General features: G+C 44.6%; 1 protein-coding gene across 3 annotated transcripts in view; it reads right to left on the reverse strand.

Moving 5' to 3' along the window:
• The window catches only part of PLAG1 (PLAG1 zinc finger), a 48,603-nt gene that overhangs the window by 14,713 nt on the left and 15,476 nt on the right, over nt 1–18,414 (reverse strand). For 2 of the 3 annotated variants that reach the window (XM_032316336.1, XM_032316333.1), the window contains exon 2: nt 11–114. The exons of the other annotated variant lie outside the window; for it this stretch is intronic. The gene's annotated coding sequence lies outside the window, so the exon portion shown is untranslated. The remainder of the gene's footprint in view (nt 1–10; nt 115–18,414) is intronic. 3 annotated transcript variants of the gene reach the window in all.

Here is an 18,414-nt window from a genome sequence, read left to right on the forward strand (position 1 = left end):
AGCCACCTACCTGAGGCCCTGCTCCAAACTCTACAAGGTAACCTTATTAATAGACCATCACAGAATGAAGCATTCTGGGTGCCAAATACGGCCAATGCAGCACCAAGAGGCAACCTAAAAAGAAAAGAAGAGTTAGTTTGAAATTACAAAAGTGCGAGCCAATCTGGTTAATGGCGTATGAGCCAAACTGGTTTTTATTCATTATCATATTTTTATACTTTATCGGAAAATCTAGCTCAGTTCCTGTTAGAAACAAATGTGAAACACATAAAATATTTACAGTACACTGAAAAGTGAAAAGTAAATAAATCAATACCCCTAGATTTAAATATCTCCCCACCGAATCACAAGTTATCTAGATTGTTCATATTTTTATTCAAATATTACTCCCAGTTTACGGTCATTCCTCAAACTTGCTGCTTATTTCCCTCATTTACATTTGAAACACATCTCTAACAGTTTCTATGTAACAGTTTCTGGAAAAACTTTTGAGGTGTAGATCTTGTTCTAAACAACAGCTTGGAGAAACCCTCTCAGATTTCCTCAGGTCATGTGTTCGCAGGCAAGGGTGCAAACCAGAAATGTCCCAGAGTAGAGGCAGAGTAAGGAGAAAGACAATTGCTCAGCTCCTGAGTGTGTCTTTACAATGAGACTACCATTCATTTTAAAGTGCATTCATAGGTGGCAAGACCATCTTCAGCAACACTCAAAGAAACACAAACATGTACCCCCAAAGTACTCAAGTTTTCGGATTACTTACAGCTTCGTTCTGTTGGTACAAGTAAGGAAGGCCTAACACCAGGGGTAGTAGAGCAAGAGAGAAAAGGGATTGCTGGGAGGTCTGTACAGAAGTCGTCTACTTCATTTCTCCAGACCAGAGTCAACGCTCCATCGTATGTGGCTCCTCCTCCATTAAGATAAGTAGCTGACACCAATGTAATAAATATTACCAGCACCTATTATGTACGGCACCAATCTGAACTTATTGGGATGCAAACAGGCATGACCCCTGTTCTCAAGGAGTCTCCAAGACAGCTGTAGCCATGGCATAGACACCTTATGCCAAGTGAAGCAATATGCCTGTTAATTAAAATAAAAGTTGCCCTTATAAGGCAGTATTAGAAGGACAAAGCAACAATAAAAAACAATATTATGGTATAAACAAGTACCTCAGAAGGTCAGAAAAGGAAAAGAATACAATGGAGTTCTGGTGATTTTTACCTTGAAGAAAGTACATTAAAGGAAAGGGGACATGAGAGTGTGAGGGGGGGCATGCCAGAAGAACTCTGAGACAAGCACCACAGATTATTACAGATTCAAAGATGATGCTCTGGCTGGAGTGCAGTGTGGTTTATAGACATCGTAAAGATTCAAATGAGAAAAGTGCACTGAATCCCACATACACTCACATACTAATGACAAGAAGTGGGGCAATTCTGAAGCACTGACAACAAGCACTCAGGGCAGTGACGGGGGTTGGGGGGTGGGGGGGGAGGGAAAAAGGTATAGGGTATGCTTATTCAAATGAGATACAGAAGTTGGGTGCTGGAGTATCTAAAGCAGAGAGCCAAAAAGCAGCACAAACGGGCACTTCCTAGAGGAAACCGGACAGGTCCTTAAGTGCCTGACCACAGTGACTAAGGAGATGCAAAGAAGTAGACAGGGCTGTACAACTCACTCCTACACAGACAGACTCAAACCAAGTTAATGGTTAAGTCATGGTGGTATCTAGTGACAGCCACTCTAATTTAAAGAGGGAATGGGCAGAGACAGAGCTTCAAAGAGAAGGAAGAAAAAGATGGCAAGCCCCACAAAAAGACAAAACTACAATGAGTTCTAGAACCACCCTGAAATTCTTGCCTAGAGCTCACCACTTAGGCATGAAGACACCACACTTCAGCAGAAAAGACTACGGGGTGGGGTGGGAGGGAGGGCAAGAATGGGGACGGAGGAGGAGGGAGCAACACTCCCATGTGAATTGCCAGTTGAGCAAGAAGGAAGTGACTTCCAACAAAAGGATGCTTTCTTCCAAAGAGCTTTGCCCTGGAAGAGAAGAAAAAGACAGGCTGGTAGCTGAGGGGCAACTCGGGATGCCAGGTGGGGAAGACCTGGGACAGCTTCTGTGCTTAGTGAGGGCAAAGAGGCAGGGAAGAGAAAGGGAGCATTCTGGGAGACGGGACACAATGGGAGCCTGAGAAAAGGGAGAACTTTTCATCTCAGATGTGAAGAGGGCCTTCTTTACTGAGCTGGGAGAAATGTAAATTCAACCCCATAAACGTTTTCATAAAAGAGGCAAGAGATGCAAGGAGTTTGCTTAACCCTGCCAGTGCCAAGTAGAAGGGTCATATGAGGAGAATGACGGGGAGCAAGGCACTTGGCCAGAGTGAATGTTAGAAAGACGCTGAGGAGAACAAGAGAGGGTGTCCCGGAGCATCCCTGATGCTTTCAAAGAAACAAACAAAATTTGCCATAAGAATTAAATTTTGTTAGTAGTTTTTGGTGGGAATGTAAACTGTTAAAATGTTCTGGACTACATTGTGGAAATATGTAATCAAAGCCCTTTAAATGTTCATGTATGCTGATATGTTGACCTGGTAAATTTCTAAATGTAAGCCAAAAAAAAAAAAAGAAAATGAGAAAGAAAGAAAGGTAGGAAACAAAATTTAAGTATAAGCATGTTCAAAGTATGTTTTAAGAATAAAAATTGGTAATGTCTAATAAAAGGGGTAAAGTATATGTTTAAGACAGAATAACTACTTAGCATTAAAAACCTTGCATTCAAAGAATATTAAATAACAACAACAAAAAAAACTTGAATCCCTATCTCACAAAATAAACAATACTTAACTTCAGATGGATCGGAGACACAAATGTAAAACCTGAAACTAAAAAATTCTAGAAGAAAACAGACAAAAATCTTGTGACATTCAGTTAGTCAAAAATTCCCTGGGTACAACACTGAAAGCACAACCCATAAAACAACAAACTGATAAAATGGATTTCATCAAAATCCAAAACTGCTGTACAAAGGACCACATTTAAAAAAATGAAAACACAAGCCACTGGAAGGAAATCTTTGAAAAGCACAGATTTGATAAAGAACTTATACCTACAATATATTAAGACTTCCAAAACTCAACAGTAAGAAAACAAAACAACCCAACTGAAAAATGGGAAAATATCTGAACAGACATTTTGGCAATGAAGGTACACAGATGGCAAACAAGCACATTAAAAGATGCTCAACATCACAGTTCATTACAGAAATGCAAATGAATACCACAGTGAGATACCGCCATCTACTTCCTAGAAAGACTAAAATGAAAAATACTGACTATCTGACTGGATCAAATACTGGTGAGGATGTAAAGCAAATGGAACTCCTACCACTGGCAAGAAAGGTAACAATAATTACATCACTTTTTAGAAGTTGGGCAGTTTCTTAAAATGTTAAACATGTGTCTACCATATGACACAGCCATTTCACACCTATGTGTTTACCCAGGAGATATGAACACACATATCTACACAGAGGCTTGTACATGAACATTCATGCCAGCTTCATTTGTAACAGTAAAAAAACCAGACACAACTCAAATGCCAATCCATATGTGAATGGGTGAACAAGTTGTAGTAGCTTCATGTAATGGACTTTGCTAACTTACAGTAAAAAGCAACGAACTACTCACACACACAGCAACATGGAGGGACCTCGAAATAATTACGCTGAAAGAAGTTAGGCAGAAAAAGTAAATATTAAATGATTCCATTTATATAGAATTCTAGGAAATGCAAACTGATCTACAGTGACAGGAAGCAGCTCAGTGGTTATCTGGGAACAGGAGGGGGGATTGGGAAGGAAAGCTCACCAAAGGACATGAGTAAACTTCTGGGAATGATGGTTATGTTCAGTATGTTGGTTGTGGTGAAGGTTTTAGGGATGTGGACATATGTCACAACTTTGCAAATTGTAACCTTTAATTGTGTGCAGTTTATTAAGTATCAATTGTACCTAAATAAGGCTAGAAAAAAAGCCCATGTTTTCATATTGAAAGAAACAAAATTAATGAGGATGACAAAAATATCTTCAAATGAATTTACTGAAGTATGCCAAAAAACAAAAGACAAAAAACAAAAAAACCAAAGCCAAAAACCCAAACCACTTTCTGTGAACTGATAAACTAAAATCCTTTATAAGGGCAATGACCCAAAATGACGAAAATCTTTCTTTCCCAATCTGGTGGCGGGGGGGGGGGGGGGGAGTGGAGAAAAAGGGGAATCTTGGCTTAATTTTAAGAGTCACATTCAGTCCTTACTAGAAAGGCTACGTCTTGGCAGTGCTTAGAGTCACATTCTCAGCTGTTGCCCGTGGAGGAAGCCAGTGCAGTTCACCTGTCGCTTTATAGACTGGCACATCGTACCAGATGATTTAAAGGCTCCAGGAATACACTCTCGCTGGAACTGAGACCCACAAATAATACATAGTACTGGGATAAGTTCCATTTATCAAATACCAAAGGAAGCACCCACTGAAGCAACTCAATGCAGCCTCTGTACAGACCTTTTAAATATGTTAATTAGCGGTAGCCTTAAAAAGAAAGAAGTGCCTTGCTAATTGGTAGGCCCGCCTTTGATTAATTAAAAAAAAAATAAACGAAGTTACACTCGAGCCAAGATAACAAAGGAACAAGTACTAGCCAACCTTGGACAGGTAGTCAGGTAGGGGGAGTCAGAAACTGGAGTGGGTCTGGGTAACTTGAGGTGATTTGTTATTTTTGGAGCCACACACAGCAAAAGACAGACTGGAGCTAAGAGACTTGCAATGGGTGGAGGGGCCTTATATAAGTCCTTTTACCAAGGGCTACTGTACTGATAATTTACAAATTATCTTAAATGTAGGTACCTGTACAATTTGCTCCATCCACTCCCAATCCCAGCATGTTTTGAGATAATTCAGAAAACAACCAATCTTTGTGTGCTTTCGTTGCTTTCTGAAACAGAATTAAGTGGGGATTCTTCCAGTTTTTATTTAGGATAACATTTTTTTCAATGAAATCTGACCTGGAACTATAAACTCACTTAGGCCTTTGCAGTGTTTGCTGACAGGTAATTAACAAAAGGGGGTTTATTATTTTTTTTTTTTAAGATTTTATTTATTTATTTGTCAGAGAGAGAGAGAGCGAGCGAGCACAGGCAGACAGAATGGCAGGCAGAGGCAGAGGGAGAAGCAGGCTCCCTGCCGAGCAAGGAGCCCGATGTGGGACTCGATCCCACGACGCTGGGATCATGACCTGAGCCGAAGGCAGCCGCTTAACCAACTGAGCCACCCAGGCGTCCCAACAAAAGGGGGTTTAAATCTGTCTTCAGGGTCCTCTTTCTTGAAGCTCAACCTGGACCTGGTGCAGCCCATTCTCCACTACAGGACTCATGCCCGCTTGCTCCCCTGGCCCACTCTGAGAGGAACATGTATTGCAGAAAGGCTGCCCGTCCATAATCCGAATGGGTACAGTTCTGGCAATTGTCTTTACACTGCTCCTTTGTGACTCGGACTTGGGAGAGGGCCTCACCCCACAAACACTTCTATCAAATCAGAGCCTCAAGCACTACAGGGAACAGTGTGTAGAGGCAACAGGCTTGCCTTTTGGGAATCAGAAAAGTGTCTGAATCCTGCCTGAGCCTTACTGTAAGCGCAGCTTTGGACAACTTAATCTCTCTGCAAGACAGGAAAAGATACTTACCTTGTGGTGAAAAGCGAACGGGGGTCATGTATGTCCGGTCTCTGGCATCGTTCTGAGGGTTCAAAATGCAAAGCTATTATACTCAGTGTGTTACTCAGAAGTAAGTGCCAGCCCCAAATGGCCTGATGTGTACTTAAAAGTAAGGGGCTTGGATTTTTTTTTTTTCCTGGCACAGGCTCCTATTGAATCACAGCCAATAGAATCTTTGAAGGACAAACAATGGCAATACTCCATGTAAGAAGACTGCACGCATGTGTGATGCTACATGAGTATTAAGAGTGATGCTTGGTGAGTAGTGTACCTTTATCTTCTCATCTCTGTGACACAGGTGGTGTGTGTAACGTAAATTTTATGGTGGTCAGAGTGGCAGATAAGGCCAAATCACAGCTAAAACAAAACACATCCATGTGGAGCCAACAGTCATTTTGCATGTTGAACTGAACGGTAATTTGGTATTATGTGATTATGACCACCCAGGGATGGACTGACCCCTGCCTGTGGCTAACTGTGGGAAAAGATTATATTGCGTCTCCAAAAATATTAAGATTACTAAAAATCAGAGAAAACAGCTATGTATTAGGGAAAAAATGCACTCCATCGAAGTACTCGACAAGTACACCTCAAATTCCACACTGACTTCTACAACATGGGAATGTCTCTTTCACATACCATCTCAGATTAATCCCCTACCTTCATCCTCCTAAAACTGAAGCAAGGGGTGGCAAGAAGAGTGTGAAAATGAATCCCATCTTGCAGAGCCAGGCTGGCGGAGGGATTAGGTACAGAGGGAAGGCACCGGGAGGCGATGGAGATCCAATACTAGGAAAAAAAATCAGTGCTCAACTACAACACACCACAAAGGAGGTTGCTCTAGTAGATAGCACTTCTCTCAGTTTTAAAACAAGCAGTGTGTGATTTCTGAGATTTCCAAATGATCAACTTGTGTTACTTTCACACTCTTCCTTTCCCCTTGCAGAAGAAATGCTTCTACACACTAGATGCAATTTCAACTAAATAAATTTACACTGAGTCCACCTTGGCAAACTTCACCTTTGGCAACACAGTTTATGTCAAATTTACCTATAGGTAGGTACCTGCCACGATATGGACACTTGCTTGTCTTCTTGTTTTGAAGAAACTGATTGGCATTGATCCTGATCATGAGGTAATGAATGATACAGAGACCTGAGTATGTATTTTTCCACATATTTACCTACGTGATATGCATGTTTTGACCTTCCTGAGCCTCAGTTCTCTAATTGCAAAGAGAACACAGTCAATTCTTGATTAACTGGGATACCTTAATAAGACAGAAGGCCACAGAAAATCATGGCTAAAACAAAATTGGTCATAATAATACACTGACTGGTGCTACTTCTGCATTTTAAACTGAAACTCATTTGAATAACACAAAGCTACAGATCAATCTGTGCTGGGCATGAAGGGGAAAAGTGACCTCAGGAGTAACAGAAAAACCAAAAACTCAAAACCAAAAAAACAGGAAGGAAACTCGGATCTGTCTTTAATATCGTCCACTAAATCTCAGCAAAGACTCTAGAATCAGTTCCAGCACAGCAGAGATCTTGCTTTTTACTGTCCATTTCTGGGACCCTAATATCTAGAGCAGACAGAGGCCCTCAAATATTTTTTGAAGCAACAGGACGAGGAAGAGAAGAGAGGGAGGGCGGGAGGGAAGGTTTTCCTTCTATCGGCCCAACGGGTCTGCGGAAGGAAACAGCTGCCCAACCTACTTGACTATCTTTGTGAATGATTAGGAGCTGACTGAGTACTTTAAATTTGAAAATTCTCTTGGATTTCCCTTGAGTACCCAGCAATCAAGAACACCTTGTTCTCTTTCTTCTCTTGGCCCAACCTCAACAGATACTATGACACTGCAGTCACTGTGCCATCTTGTGGTCATGTCTAGCAAGTTCGTCTTCCTCAATATACCAATTAGGGTCTCCCTACCTGCACAGAGGCTCTTGGAACGAATGGGCTCTAAGACTAAAGTTTTGGATGAATAGCTCTCCACTATTTAATTCAACTATCATGGAAAACAAAAAGATGAATCAGTTACCGGTCCCACCACCAAGAAGCGTGTAATTTAGAAGGGAAGATACAGCAAAAGAATATTTATAATTACTGGTAACAAAACAGAAGGTAGAAAATGCCCCCAAATAGTGTGGATTAAGAATAATGGGAATTCCTAGAGATAAAAGATTCATTCAAGCTTTGAGGGTGAAAGTTTGGGAAGGAAGAGCCAAGTGAATGGTGAGTGGAGAGAGAGAAGCCATGGACCTGTGGCGGGGGGCTGGGAATGGTATGCAGCACCAGTTTGTGGAGCAGGGACCAGGGCAGGTGCAGTTATTTCTTCCTTGCCCAGAGCCGATGGCATTTAGTGCTGAGTAAAGGCTGAGAGGGACCAGGAGGCTGAAGGAAGCTGAGCACCAAGGAAAAAAGCACTTTTATGGGCGATGTCAGACTCACTTGTGCCTGTGGAGGCAATCTTGTGTGGGGGTAACGGAGGCCAAATGGACCAGCTGCGATGCTGTGGATAAAAAATCATTTACCTTTTTGCAGACTGAGTTTCTTCAGCTCAAAAGGGAGATCATTAAACCCCAGAATTTGCTACGAGGGATAGATGGCATCTGCTATCACATGCAAAGCACAAGCCACAGCCAGTGGCACTCGAGAGTTTTACTTAAATGCTGAGGAACCAGTAACACAAAGACCCTGGCAGTGTCTTTAACAGATAAGGGAGAACTGGCACAGGCTTTGAAGAGCAGGGGAAGGATGAGAGGGGACAGTGGCCGTGACATAGGACCAAGACTGCTCATGACACACAGGTGTTTAGGGAAAGGAGTATGGAGGCGGGCAAAAGGAGGAACCCTACCACTTGCAGAATGGACAAAACAGATGGGCCAGTGTACGGGGAGAAGGCAGGCCATGGAACAGGGGGAAAAACCATGTCACTGTACTGTCAGAAAAGCAAAAGAAGAGAATTCCATGGAGACGGTGATCACTGTAAGAACTAAATTCTACTCCCTTTTGCTTTGGAGACTTGCAAAGCAAAATGTCTGAATCTAAATGTCTGGAAAGCAAAAAATTGTAATCCTGGAAAGAACTATGTCAGGGGACAGAAGAACCAGCATGGAATGCTGGGGATGAGGAAGGAGTGCCATGGGAGAAATCTGAGGCTCGAAGCTCTTTGGAGAAATGGTATCTGCTGAAGGGGAAGGTAGAGAAAGAGTTTTCTTTCCCTGTGTTTGTTCTTAAGACAGCAGAGGCTTGGCATGTTTACATGCTGACAGGTCAGGTGGAGAAAGGATAATGGATTAGCAGGGACGAGACCCAGCACACAAGAGCAGGTACAGCAGGACAGGCTGTGTGAGGATGCTGACCAAAGACCATAAACACACAGAGGACAGAGAAGACAAAAATGAACATGGCCTCACACAGGAGGGGACACCCGAGCACAATTTTCAAGGGTGAACTGGCACTGGTCAAGTGGGCAAAGGAGGTGAACATTTCACCAGAGGAAATGGCATAAGTCAGGGCAGGCATATGAACCCCAGACTGATGAGCCTGTGGAACTTCAGGTTGGTGCTGTGGGGGTGTAAATGGGAAGGGAGCCAGAGGGTGTGACCTGGGACCAAATCATGACAGGCCGTGGACTCAAGCTATCCTTTCAGGACCACTTTACACATGTTGTTTCTTTCTTTCTTTTTTTGAAAACGTTATTTACTCATTTGAGAGACAGAGAGAGCGAGAGAGAGCGAGAGAGCACAAGCAGGGGGAGCACCAGAGGGAGAGGGAGAAGCAGACTCCTCGCTGAGCTGGAAGCCTGACATGGGGTTCGATCCCAGAACCTGGAGATGATGACCCAAGCCGAAGGCAGACGTTTAATGATCTGAGCCACCCAGGCGTCCCTACACATGCTGTTTCTAAAGCATCTGGTGATGTGGCTGTCCCAGGCACTTGGAATCCCAAGGAAAGAAAAAGCAAGGATTCTTCCAGGGTGGGGAGTAGTGACGTGGGAAAGAGAGCAGCTGATGCAATGGAATATTTTGGAGCACTAGCAAGCTGGGGAGGCAGAGAGCACGTGAAGACACGCCAAGGGAAAAGGAGAGGCTGAGAGTGTTAACAGTGTGAGACCACCAGGTCCAGCAGAGCATGGCAAAGTGGATGGAAGGACACAAGCTGTGGCTGGCAGGGCTCACTCTGGGGTTCAGATGCACAGAGGTGAGCAGGCTGAAGTGACGATGACACTCTGGAAAGCTGAATGCAAACATGAGGTACTTTTAGTTTGTATGATAGTGTCAGAATCTTGATTGTAATAGTTGACCCTTCCTAATTTTTAGATTTCTCAACTGACATCCACCTGTTTAATACTCAAGGGTACCAAAAGAGGTGCCAATTTGAATCCTTTTTTTTTTTTAAAGGAATTAGGCAATGTGAATAACCACTTCCTTAATTGATTTGCTTTGAAAATTCTGAGTAGTTCAGAACGTGGCAGGTGAGTGTTTTCCCGTCACCATAGCATGAACTTGGGAGTGTGACTCTACAGCCATCTTTCACTTGTCCTGCAACATCAATGATCTGACACAGGGAGAAGAAAACCAGAGAGGAGGAACAAGGGTCTGAAGAGCTGAACCAGAGGTTATAAACCCACACACTTCCTGCACTTTCTGACAGAGGCAGCGCTGTGTGCCCTCCTTCGCTTAGTGCCAATCTCTCAGGCAGAAGGAGGCTGAGAGTTCTGGTGCAGCGAAATGAGCAGCCTCAGGTGTCAAGGGCAAACGTAATGATGGCAGCAGGAGGGACAACTCAGAAGGGAAAACATGAAAGAGAAAGATGTTCAGGAAAAATCAAAAAGCATAGACAGCAGCAAGGGTTCTTTAAGTGGTCGTGGCCCACATCGGGGAGGGTTAAGGAAATGGGCATGCCCACGTAAGCCTAGTGACACAAGTCCTCCCAAGGGTCAAAGTGGCCAAACAACTACCAAGCCAGAGGAAGCATTTATCATTTTCTCCACCCATTTCACACCTAAAAATTTATCTGCAAAGATGCAAAGAAGCCAAGATGTACATAAAGATTTATGCACCAGGCCATTCATCTCTGCTTATGTAAGGACCACGAATAAGCTACACAGCCAATGACAGGAGAAGGTTAAATACATCGTGGCGCTCATTCACAAGTAGTCTAGCTTTTAAAGAACAAGTAGAAGTAACATAAAAGTACAGGGGAGGGGTGCCTGGGTGGCTCAGTGGTTAAGCGTCTACCTTCAGCTCAGATCATGGTCCCAGGGTCCTGGGATTGAGCCCCACATCGTGCTCCCTGCTCAGCAGGAAGCCTGCTGCTCCCTCTCCCACTCCCCCTGCTTGTGTTCCCTCTCTTGCTGTCTCTCTCTCCATTAAATAAATAAAATCTTAAGAAAAAAAAAAAAAGTACATGGGAAACAACATTAACACAATGTTAGTTTTTCAAAAAGTAGGAAAAAAAAAAGATCTCAATTCGGTTTACCAAAGTATTACCTAGGTAGTTTATTTCTAAAAATTTAATTTTTAAATTCTATTAATATATAGTGTATTATTAGTTTCAGAGGTAGAGGTCAGTAATTCATCTGCTGCATCCAATACCCAGTGCTCACTACTTCATGGGCCCTCCTTAATGCCCATCACCCAGCCCCCCACTCATCTCCCCTCCAGCAACCCTGTTTGTTCCCTACAGTTAAGAGTGTCTTATGATTTGTCTCCCTCTCTGATTCTGTCTCATTTTATTTTTCCCTCCCCTCCCCTATGACCCTTTGTTTTGTTTCTTAAATTCCACGTATGAGTGAAATCATATAACTGTCTTTGTCTGACTTATTTCACTTGGCATAATGGTCTCTAGGTTCTTTTCCTAAGCACTTTAAAGAAAAAAAATTGCCTATTTGTATTTAACGTAGTTTTGATTATATGAACTTTAATATTATAGCAGAAATATAATATCATATATCTATATTTACTACATGTGTAATAATGTAATTCTTCTTGCTAATGGTACATAACTCAGTATTTATTTTTCCAAAGACTCAATCTTTCTTTCCAACTTTTCTTTACAGGAGACTCCAAAAAGTTTGGAGGTAAGAGCAGAATGTGAATCTCCCATCAAATGAGGGGCCACAGATGCCTGTCAAACAATTTTCCAGAATGCAACCAGCAAGAAACAGACTTGCGGGAAACTCTAAACCAAACCAAAAAGACCCCACTTCTTGCTTAACCGACTGAGCCACCCAGGCACCCCAAAAGACCCCACATCTTAAACAAATTTTAAGGGGGAACAAAGAGAAGGGGTAACCAGTAGATCAGAAAAGATTTAAGAGATATTATGAACTACCTGTAGATACAGCCTTACAGGTCCTGCAAACTGTTAAAAACACTGAGACAATTGTAGATATTTGAACATTAACTAAATATTTGGTGATACTAAGACATTCTTGTTTTTGAGATGTGATGATCATATTTCATATTGTGATTATATCTCTAGAAAGGGTCTGTATGTTTTAGAAATACACACCAAAAATATGTAATGATAAGAAATAATCTTGCATCAAAACAGCGTGCAGAAAAGATGCACATGGGTAGGGGAACAGCCAAAATACAAATGGCTACTAAGGTGGTAACTACTGAAACTGGTTACAGGTATATGAAAATCCTTCTAGGAGTCTCTGTGCTTTCGTGCTTCTCTGAAATATTCTAAAATAAAAAGTCCCTTAAAAATCTCTCAAGGCAGAACTACACGTAACCGCTATATGTGGCATATTACAAACCATGGGTGCTCAATAAAAACTGGTGAACAGTGACAAAGTCAGAAATTATTTACACGTAGTTTATGACACAACTTGTGTGTACTAAGGAATGCACATGACCATTTCTAAAGCCCTAACCCCGCCACAAAGGTTACAGGCCAATCCACTGATGGATACTGCTCTACTGAAGCCAAGTAGTTCTCTGTACTTGCATGTGAAAGGAACAGGGAAACAACTATCTTCAGTAGTCACCGCCTTTCAATCAAATAAATTACTTTTTTAGAAATAAGTATTCTGGGAGAGGATTTTTAACATTTAGGCTTTCAAGTACTCATCATACAATGGGTGGGTAACTTTAACTCTCACAAGGGTGGAGAACAGGTTAGTCTAGCAGGATCAGAGAACTATGTCAGGCTGGGGGGGTGGGTGAATATGGGGACTCATGGAGGCAATGGCACACCACTGGGGAAGGGTCATGGAGCAGACAGACCAGGCACCAGGGGAAGGCATCTGTTGGCCAGGTGGGTGTGTGTGTGCATGTGCACGGAAACCAGGTTGGCAAAGTCTGGGAAAGGAGGCAAAGATGTGATGGTCTGAGGAAGAAAAAGGAAGTCCAGACACAGTGGTAGAGTCAAGTGAGGGCTTCAAGCTGCTTTGGTCAGGACAGCCTTGAACATGTCTATTGGCTGAAGAAAAATAGTCAATGCAGCATACACATTTCCATATTCCGTGGGACAAGAAAAAAAGGAATAGGTTTGTGGTAAGGGAACAGATAGTAGGTAGGGCATATCTGATAGACCCAATTTCCTCAGTGAACCTGAGTACTTACCTAATGTCTACTATCGATTCTAATTAGAATCTCAGACTATTAACTATTAATAGATCAGTATTAATCATTAGAACATAAAATATTATTTTTATTTTGTTAAATACTAGAATATAAAAGGAAAATATTAATTACTTAATAGATTTATATTAGTCTATTAATGATTATTAGATTATTAAGATCCTAGTTCTGTAAGAACTATTATCATTGTCATCATTATTAGCTTGAAATTCATAGAAGAGAGTGGAAAAGGTTGCTTAGACAACAAAAGCCATTTGAGCACTTACTTACATGAACCAGGTATTATGCTGAGAATTTTGTTCATGCATCATCTCATTTAATACTTACTTCACTTCTCTGAGCCTCACTATCTTCCTGTGTATGAGGGATAAGCACAGTACATATCTTATGGAGTTGTTACGGGCTTTAAAAAAAAAAAAATAAGTCCCTAGGTACAAGTGTGCTGGACATCAAGCACAGAGTAAGCACTTCCTAGTGTCAGGGGTTACTGTTGCTCCAAGTGAGCTACCTTCCCAATTCACCAGGTCTGTAGCAGGGCCGCCTGGCTGCCACTGCATTCCCCATGTAGCTAACCAGTCTGCCGGGGGACTCCTGCCATGAGGCCAGAGCAGTCCAGGGGTGAGCATGTACAGGGAGAGAGGTGACTGGGGGTGGGGGTGGCTGGTAGTAGGGCGGTGGCACAGCCATGATGAGGTCCAGCTTCAAAGTCTAGGGATAGGTGAAGGGAGTGACATTCTCGAGGAGGCCCAGAGTCATTGCCAGCAGCCAGGAAAGCAGATACAGGCTCCCTTGTCCGTAGCCCGCTCAGGCTGATTCCAAGGAAGCAAGAGGTCCTGAAGTTTGGAGTGCCTGATTTCCTATGGGGGGACAAGGAACAGTGTAAACAGGTCGGCGTGGGGGGTGGCAACCCCCAAGAGCTCTGGGTTAGGTGAGAACACAGGACCCAAGACTCCACTTCTAAATGTTACAACAGCTCAAGCCTCACAAAATTTGCCAAGTGCTTGCTGTATGAACCTTTCTGGAAAATTAAGACTTAGCTTTATGAGTAGGGGAAGGATATCCCTGACTGGAAGTCAGAGCAAGCTGTGTGCTAGGGACTAGAACACAAGCACTGACTCAGGACTCTTGGGGCACAGAAGAACCACTGAGTCAGGTCTGAAAGGACACTGTCTAATGAGAAGTGGGAAAAGAGAATCCCAAGCTGAAGGACTTGAAGGAGCCAAGGGCATGGTGGATTCCAGGTGGTGCTTCGGGTAACCACCTATGGTACGGGCTGAACCAAATGATCCTGAAGTCTACTGAAGATGGCGGGACTCTTAAAAAGGAGTCCTACAATGGCTGTGATTAATAGGTGTGTTACACTCTGAAAAAAAAAAAAAAGTCTCTAAGAATGTCCAGTACCTTTTTAGTATTTTAATTGGAGTGAAAGGAATAAGGTGTGACCTTTCTGGAGATGTGTGACAGCCTGGAGTTTAGGGTACCCTCAGCAGTCAAGTGATTATGCTCATTTACAGATTCACCCTCTGGGAAAACCCAATGCAGATTTCAGAACACATTACTCCCCAGGACTGAGACACAGTGAGTACTTCCCTTTCCTGAGTCCCTGGTGTGGTCATGTAAACACCAATAGTGTGGGTGAGCTGTGTGTCTCCCCAGTCGTGTCTCCTCACACTGCCCTGTGTACCACCCATGTGAGACCCCCCTCCCTCCTTCTGTATGTTGGCCTCTCTGCCCTCCTGTTATGTGTCTATGTGGCTTCCTCTATGGGTACCTGTGGGTGTGTGAGCACACATGCATGTGTGTGCACAAGTGTGTCAACTCTCTTCTGAACTTCTCTGTTGTTCTCCTTTCCCAGTTCGGGATATATAGATCTCTCTCCTCTCCCTCACTCTGGTATATGTATTTGTGCATCCCTAAGGGTGTGTGTGTGTATGTGTCCGCGCGCCCATGTCTCCTTCTCTGGCCTCTGGGAGTCTGTTTCTCTCTCCTACTGAAGGTATGTGTATGTGTATGTGGTGTCTCTCCTCTGATTCTGGGGGATTTCCCTCCTACTCTCTGGATGCCTGTTGTGTGTCTAGCTCCTTCTGGGCATGAGGGTACCTTCCCCTCCCCATCCCAGTATGAGTGTACCTAGTGGGAGTGTGCCTCTCACAACCTTCTGGGTATGTGTGTACAAATGATCTCCCTTCACATACTGGTAGGAGTGTAACTCTCTCTCCCACCTTCTGGAAGTATGTGTATCTTTCCTGTCCCCCCAAGGTCAGTGTCCACATCCCATGCTTGTATGAGTATGTCTCCCCCCTCCCACCCAACCTGGAATCTGTCTCTCTGGCTCCACCCCTTCCACCTTCTTTTACCTTTTGGATGTGTGCACTCTCTCCCCTTCATCCAGTTATCGGTGTCCCCAAGTCTGGGGCAAGACAGACACAGAGTTTCTGTATCTCTCCCCAATCTGGGTATGAGGTGAGTGTGCGTCTTTCTCTCTCTTCTCTCCCTTAAGTGTGAACAATAACTCACACATCTATTCATAGACATAGCATCCCTGGGCATACAGGTCTCTTCTTCCCACTCTGTGTTCAGTCTGTGCATCTCTGAGTCTCTCTCTCGGGGACTCTGGGTACGTTGTGTCCTCTCCCACCATAAGCACGTCTGTCTGTCTATCTTTCTTTGGGATGTGTGTACTTGGCTCCATACCCCACTGCAAGGCTTGTCGAGGACAAGGAATGGCCTTCTAACTGTTGTGGGGAGGGCTCAGGTTGAGCACGGAGGGGTATCAAGGGTGGGTGGGGGGCAGCAGAGACGAAATAAGCTACCTCCTTGCCTCCCAAACTCACTGCCCTGCACTTCACAGTTAGCAAGACACTGGCTGCCACTCTTGAGGTCAACACCCACGTGTTTTCCTGCTGACTTTTCTATGGGCCCAGTGCTGCTGCCATTCTTCTCCTGGATGCTGTACTGGGACACCCACTGGGAGGACTCTCATCACACAGCACCTAGCCACTGCTCCAAGCTTCCTCAGCTTCCCTTCACCATAGCCAATCCTTTCGTCGGGCCCTGTGGACAGAGCGCACATCCCCAGTTATTTCCTGTGTGCCTGGTTCCAGAGGGAGAAAGAGGGAGGGGGTCGGGGCTCAGTCTAGCGAGGAAGCTGGACAAGCGCAGGATAGGAGGATGCTAAGAGCAGGGAATGGAATCGGCTGTGCCAGCACAGAGATGTCATCCCAACTGCAAGACAGGCAGGTTGGGGACACACCCAGCAACCAAGTTACAATGGAGGAGGGGAGGGAGGAGGTGAGGAAGGTGTGAGCTGGGGTGGGGTGAGGTGTCACTGGTCCCAGGGAGCTGCACTCTCAAGGACACGAGGGAGGGGGGTACCACCATACCCCAGGCCCTCTGGCTACAAGGAAAGGGCAGTCGTGAATGAAGATGAGGCCCAAGGTGGGAGCCAGCTGGTAAAGGGCAACCCATGTGCTGCTCCGGAGTTCTAAGCAGAGTGTGGGCCAACTGTCCCCAAAGAGGGTATGTAATGGTACTGCAGAGTGGCTCTCTAGCCTCATCCCCTACCTTGCTGCCTCTGCCTAGCTGGGGTCCCCCTCCATCAGCATCCTCTCTGGAACTGCCCCTCCCAGGCTCTTCCTGGTTTGTTTGTTCTCATCAGTTAGGCCTCTACACAAAGGTTCCCTCATCAACATGTCCTCTCTAATCACTGTCTCTAAGGGTCCCTTCTCCCCCAGGTCTCCAACTCTTCATCCCTATATTCCTTATTTCCTTCATACCACCTGCCATAAGTTGAGGGGATTCTGTCCACTGTCTCCTTCACTCAGTCTGGCTTAGTGTCTGGCCCAGGGGAGGCCCTCTGTCATGTCTTCTCATGGAGTAAGAGATGTGAGATAAAGTGACCTGCACACAGACATGGAAATGTTTGTGGAAACAGAAAAACAGGCCCAGAGGCCCAGGAGGAGGGTAGAGACTGAGGCTTTCATAGCACAAAGCTGCCAGGCACCGGTATGGTAGAGAGTGGAAGCCGGTGCTCAGGAAGGGTATATACTGAGGGAAGAGGAGGTCCCAGGAACCCTAGGAAATGGCCAAATGTTGGAGGAATGGGCACCCTCGAAGGGAAGTCCCTAAGAGGTGTCAGAGCAGGAGCAGCAGGGCCAGAAGAGTGGGAGTGGAGGGGGATTTCAGAAGCCTATCAAGTCGTGCAGAAAACCCCAGAGGGAATACAACTGAAAGATGCTACTACTGATGGATGTTCTCTTTGAACACAGACGGCAAAGAGTGGGGCAGGACCAGGTAAACAGAAAGGGATGAAGGAAACAGACTGGACTGAGACCACCCTTTCAGGAAGCCTGGCACTGACGGGAAGAAAGAGAAGATACACAGTTGGTGGGATGGAAGGCAAAGGTCTACAGTATTTTGTTTCTGACAGAGGAAGACTGAAGCATATTTGCAGGTGGACAGGAAGAGATGGAAAATACCAGAATGGGAGGGGTGAGGAGTAACCCAGTTGGCTCCAACCGACTGAAGCATGCCTCCCAAGGCCATGAGGCCCAGCCTCCCCTAGACAGACTCCTTAGGCTCCTCTGAAGCTTGTCCAACCCACAGGAGGTAGGCCACTATTCTGGAAGAGCAAGAGGAAAAGAGGAGCCGGGCAGGGGGCTGTGTTGATGGCTCCTGTCTTCTCTGTGGACTGAGCAGGCCACTGGGTACGAGGGTGGGGGAACAAGGTGAGGGCTGCAAATCAGTGAGGAGAGGACTGACCAAAGGAAGGAAGAAGAGATACACTAAAGACTAGCTCTGTATCACTAAAGACCCAACTGTGAATCTCAGGGGTCAGGGGTGAGGGTGGTTCTCATTCCCAATAGCATGAAAATCCTTCATGATCTGATACATCCTGGTCCCAGTCCCCCTTTCCAATCTCACCTGTCATCATTCTGTTCACCCCTGACACCCTAGACTCCAGTTCCAGGTGAGGGCCCAGCATGTGCCACATGCCCAGAAGGGTCACCCCTCCCAAATGTGGCTCTAGGACCACCTCC

This window comes from Mustela erminea, chromosome 16 (genome assembly GCF_009829155.1).
Source record: "Mustela erminea isolate mMusErm1 chromosome 16, mMusErm1.Pri, whole genome shotgun sequence".
Taxonomy (NCBI): domain Eukaryota; kingdom Metazoa; phylum Chordata; class Mammalia; order Carnivora; family Mustelidae; genus Mustela; species Mustela erminea.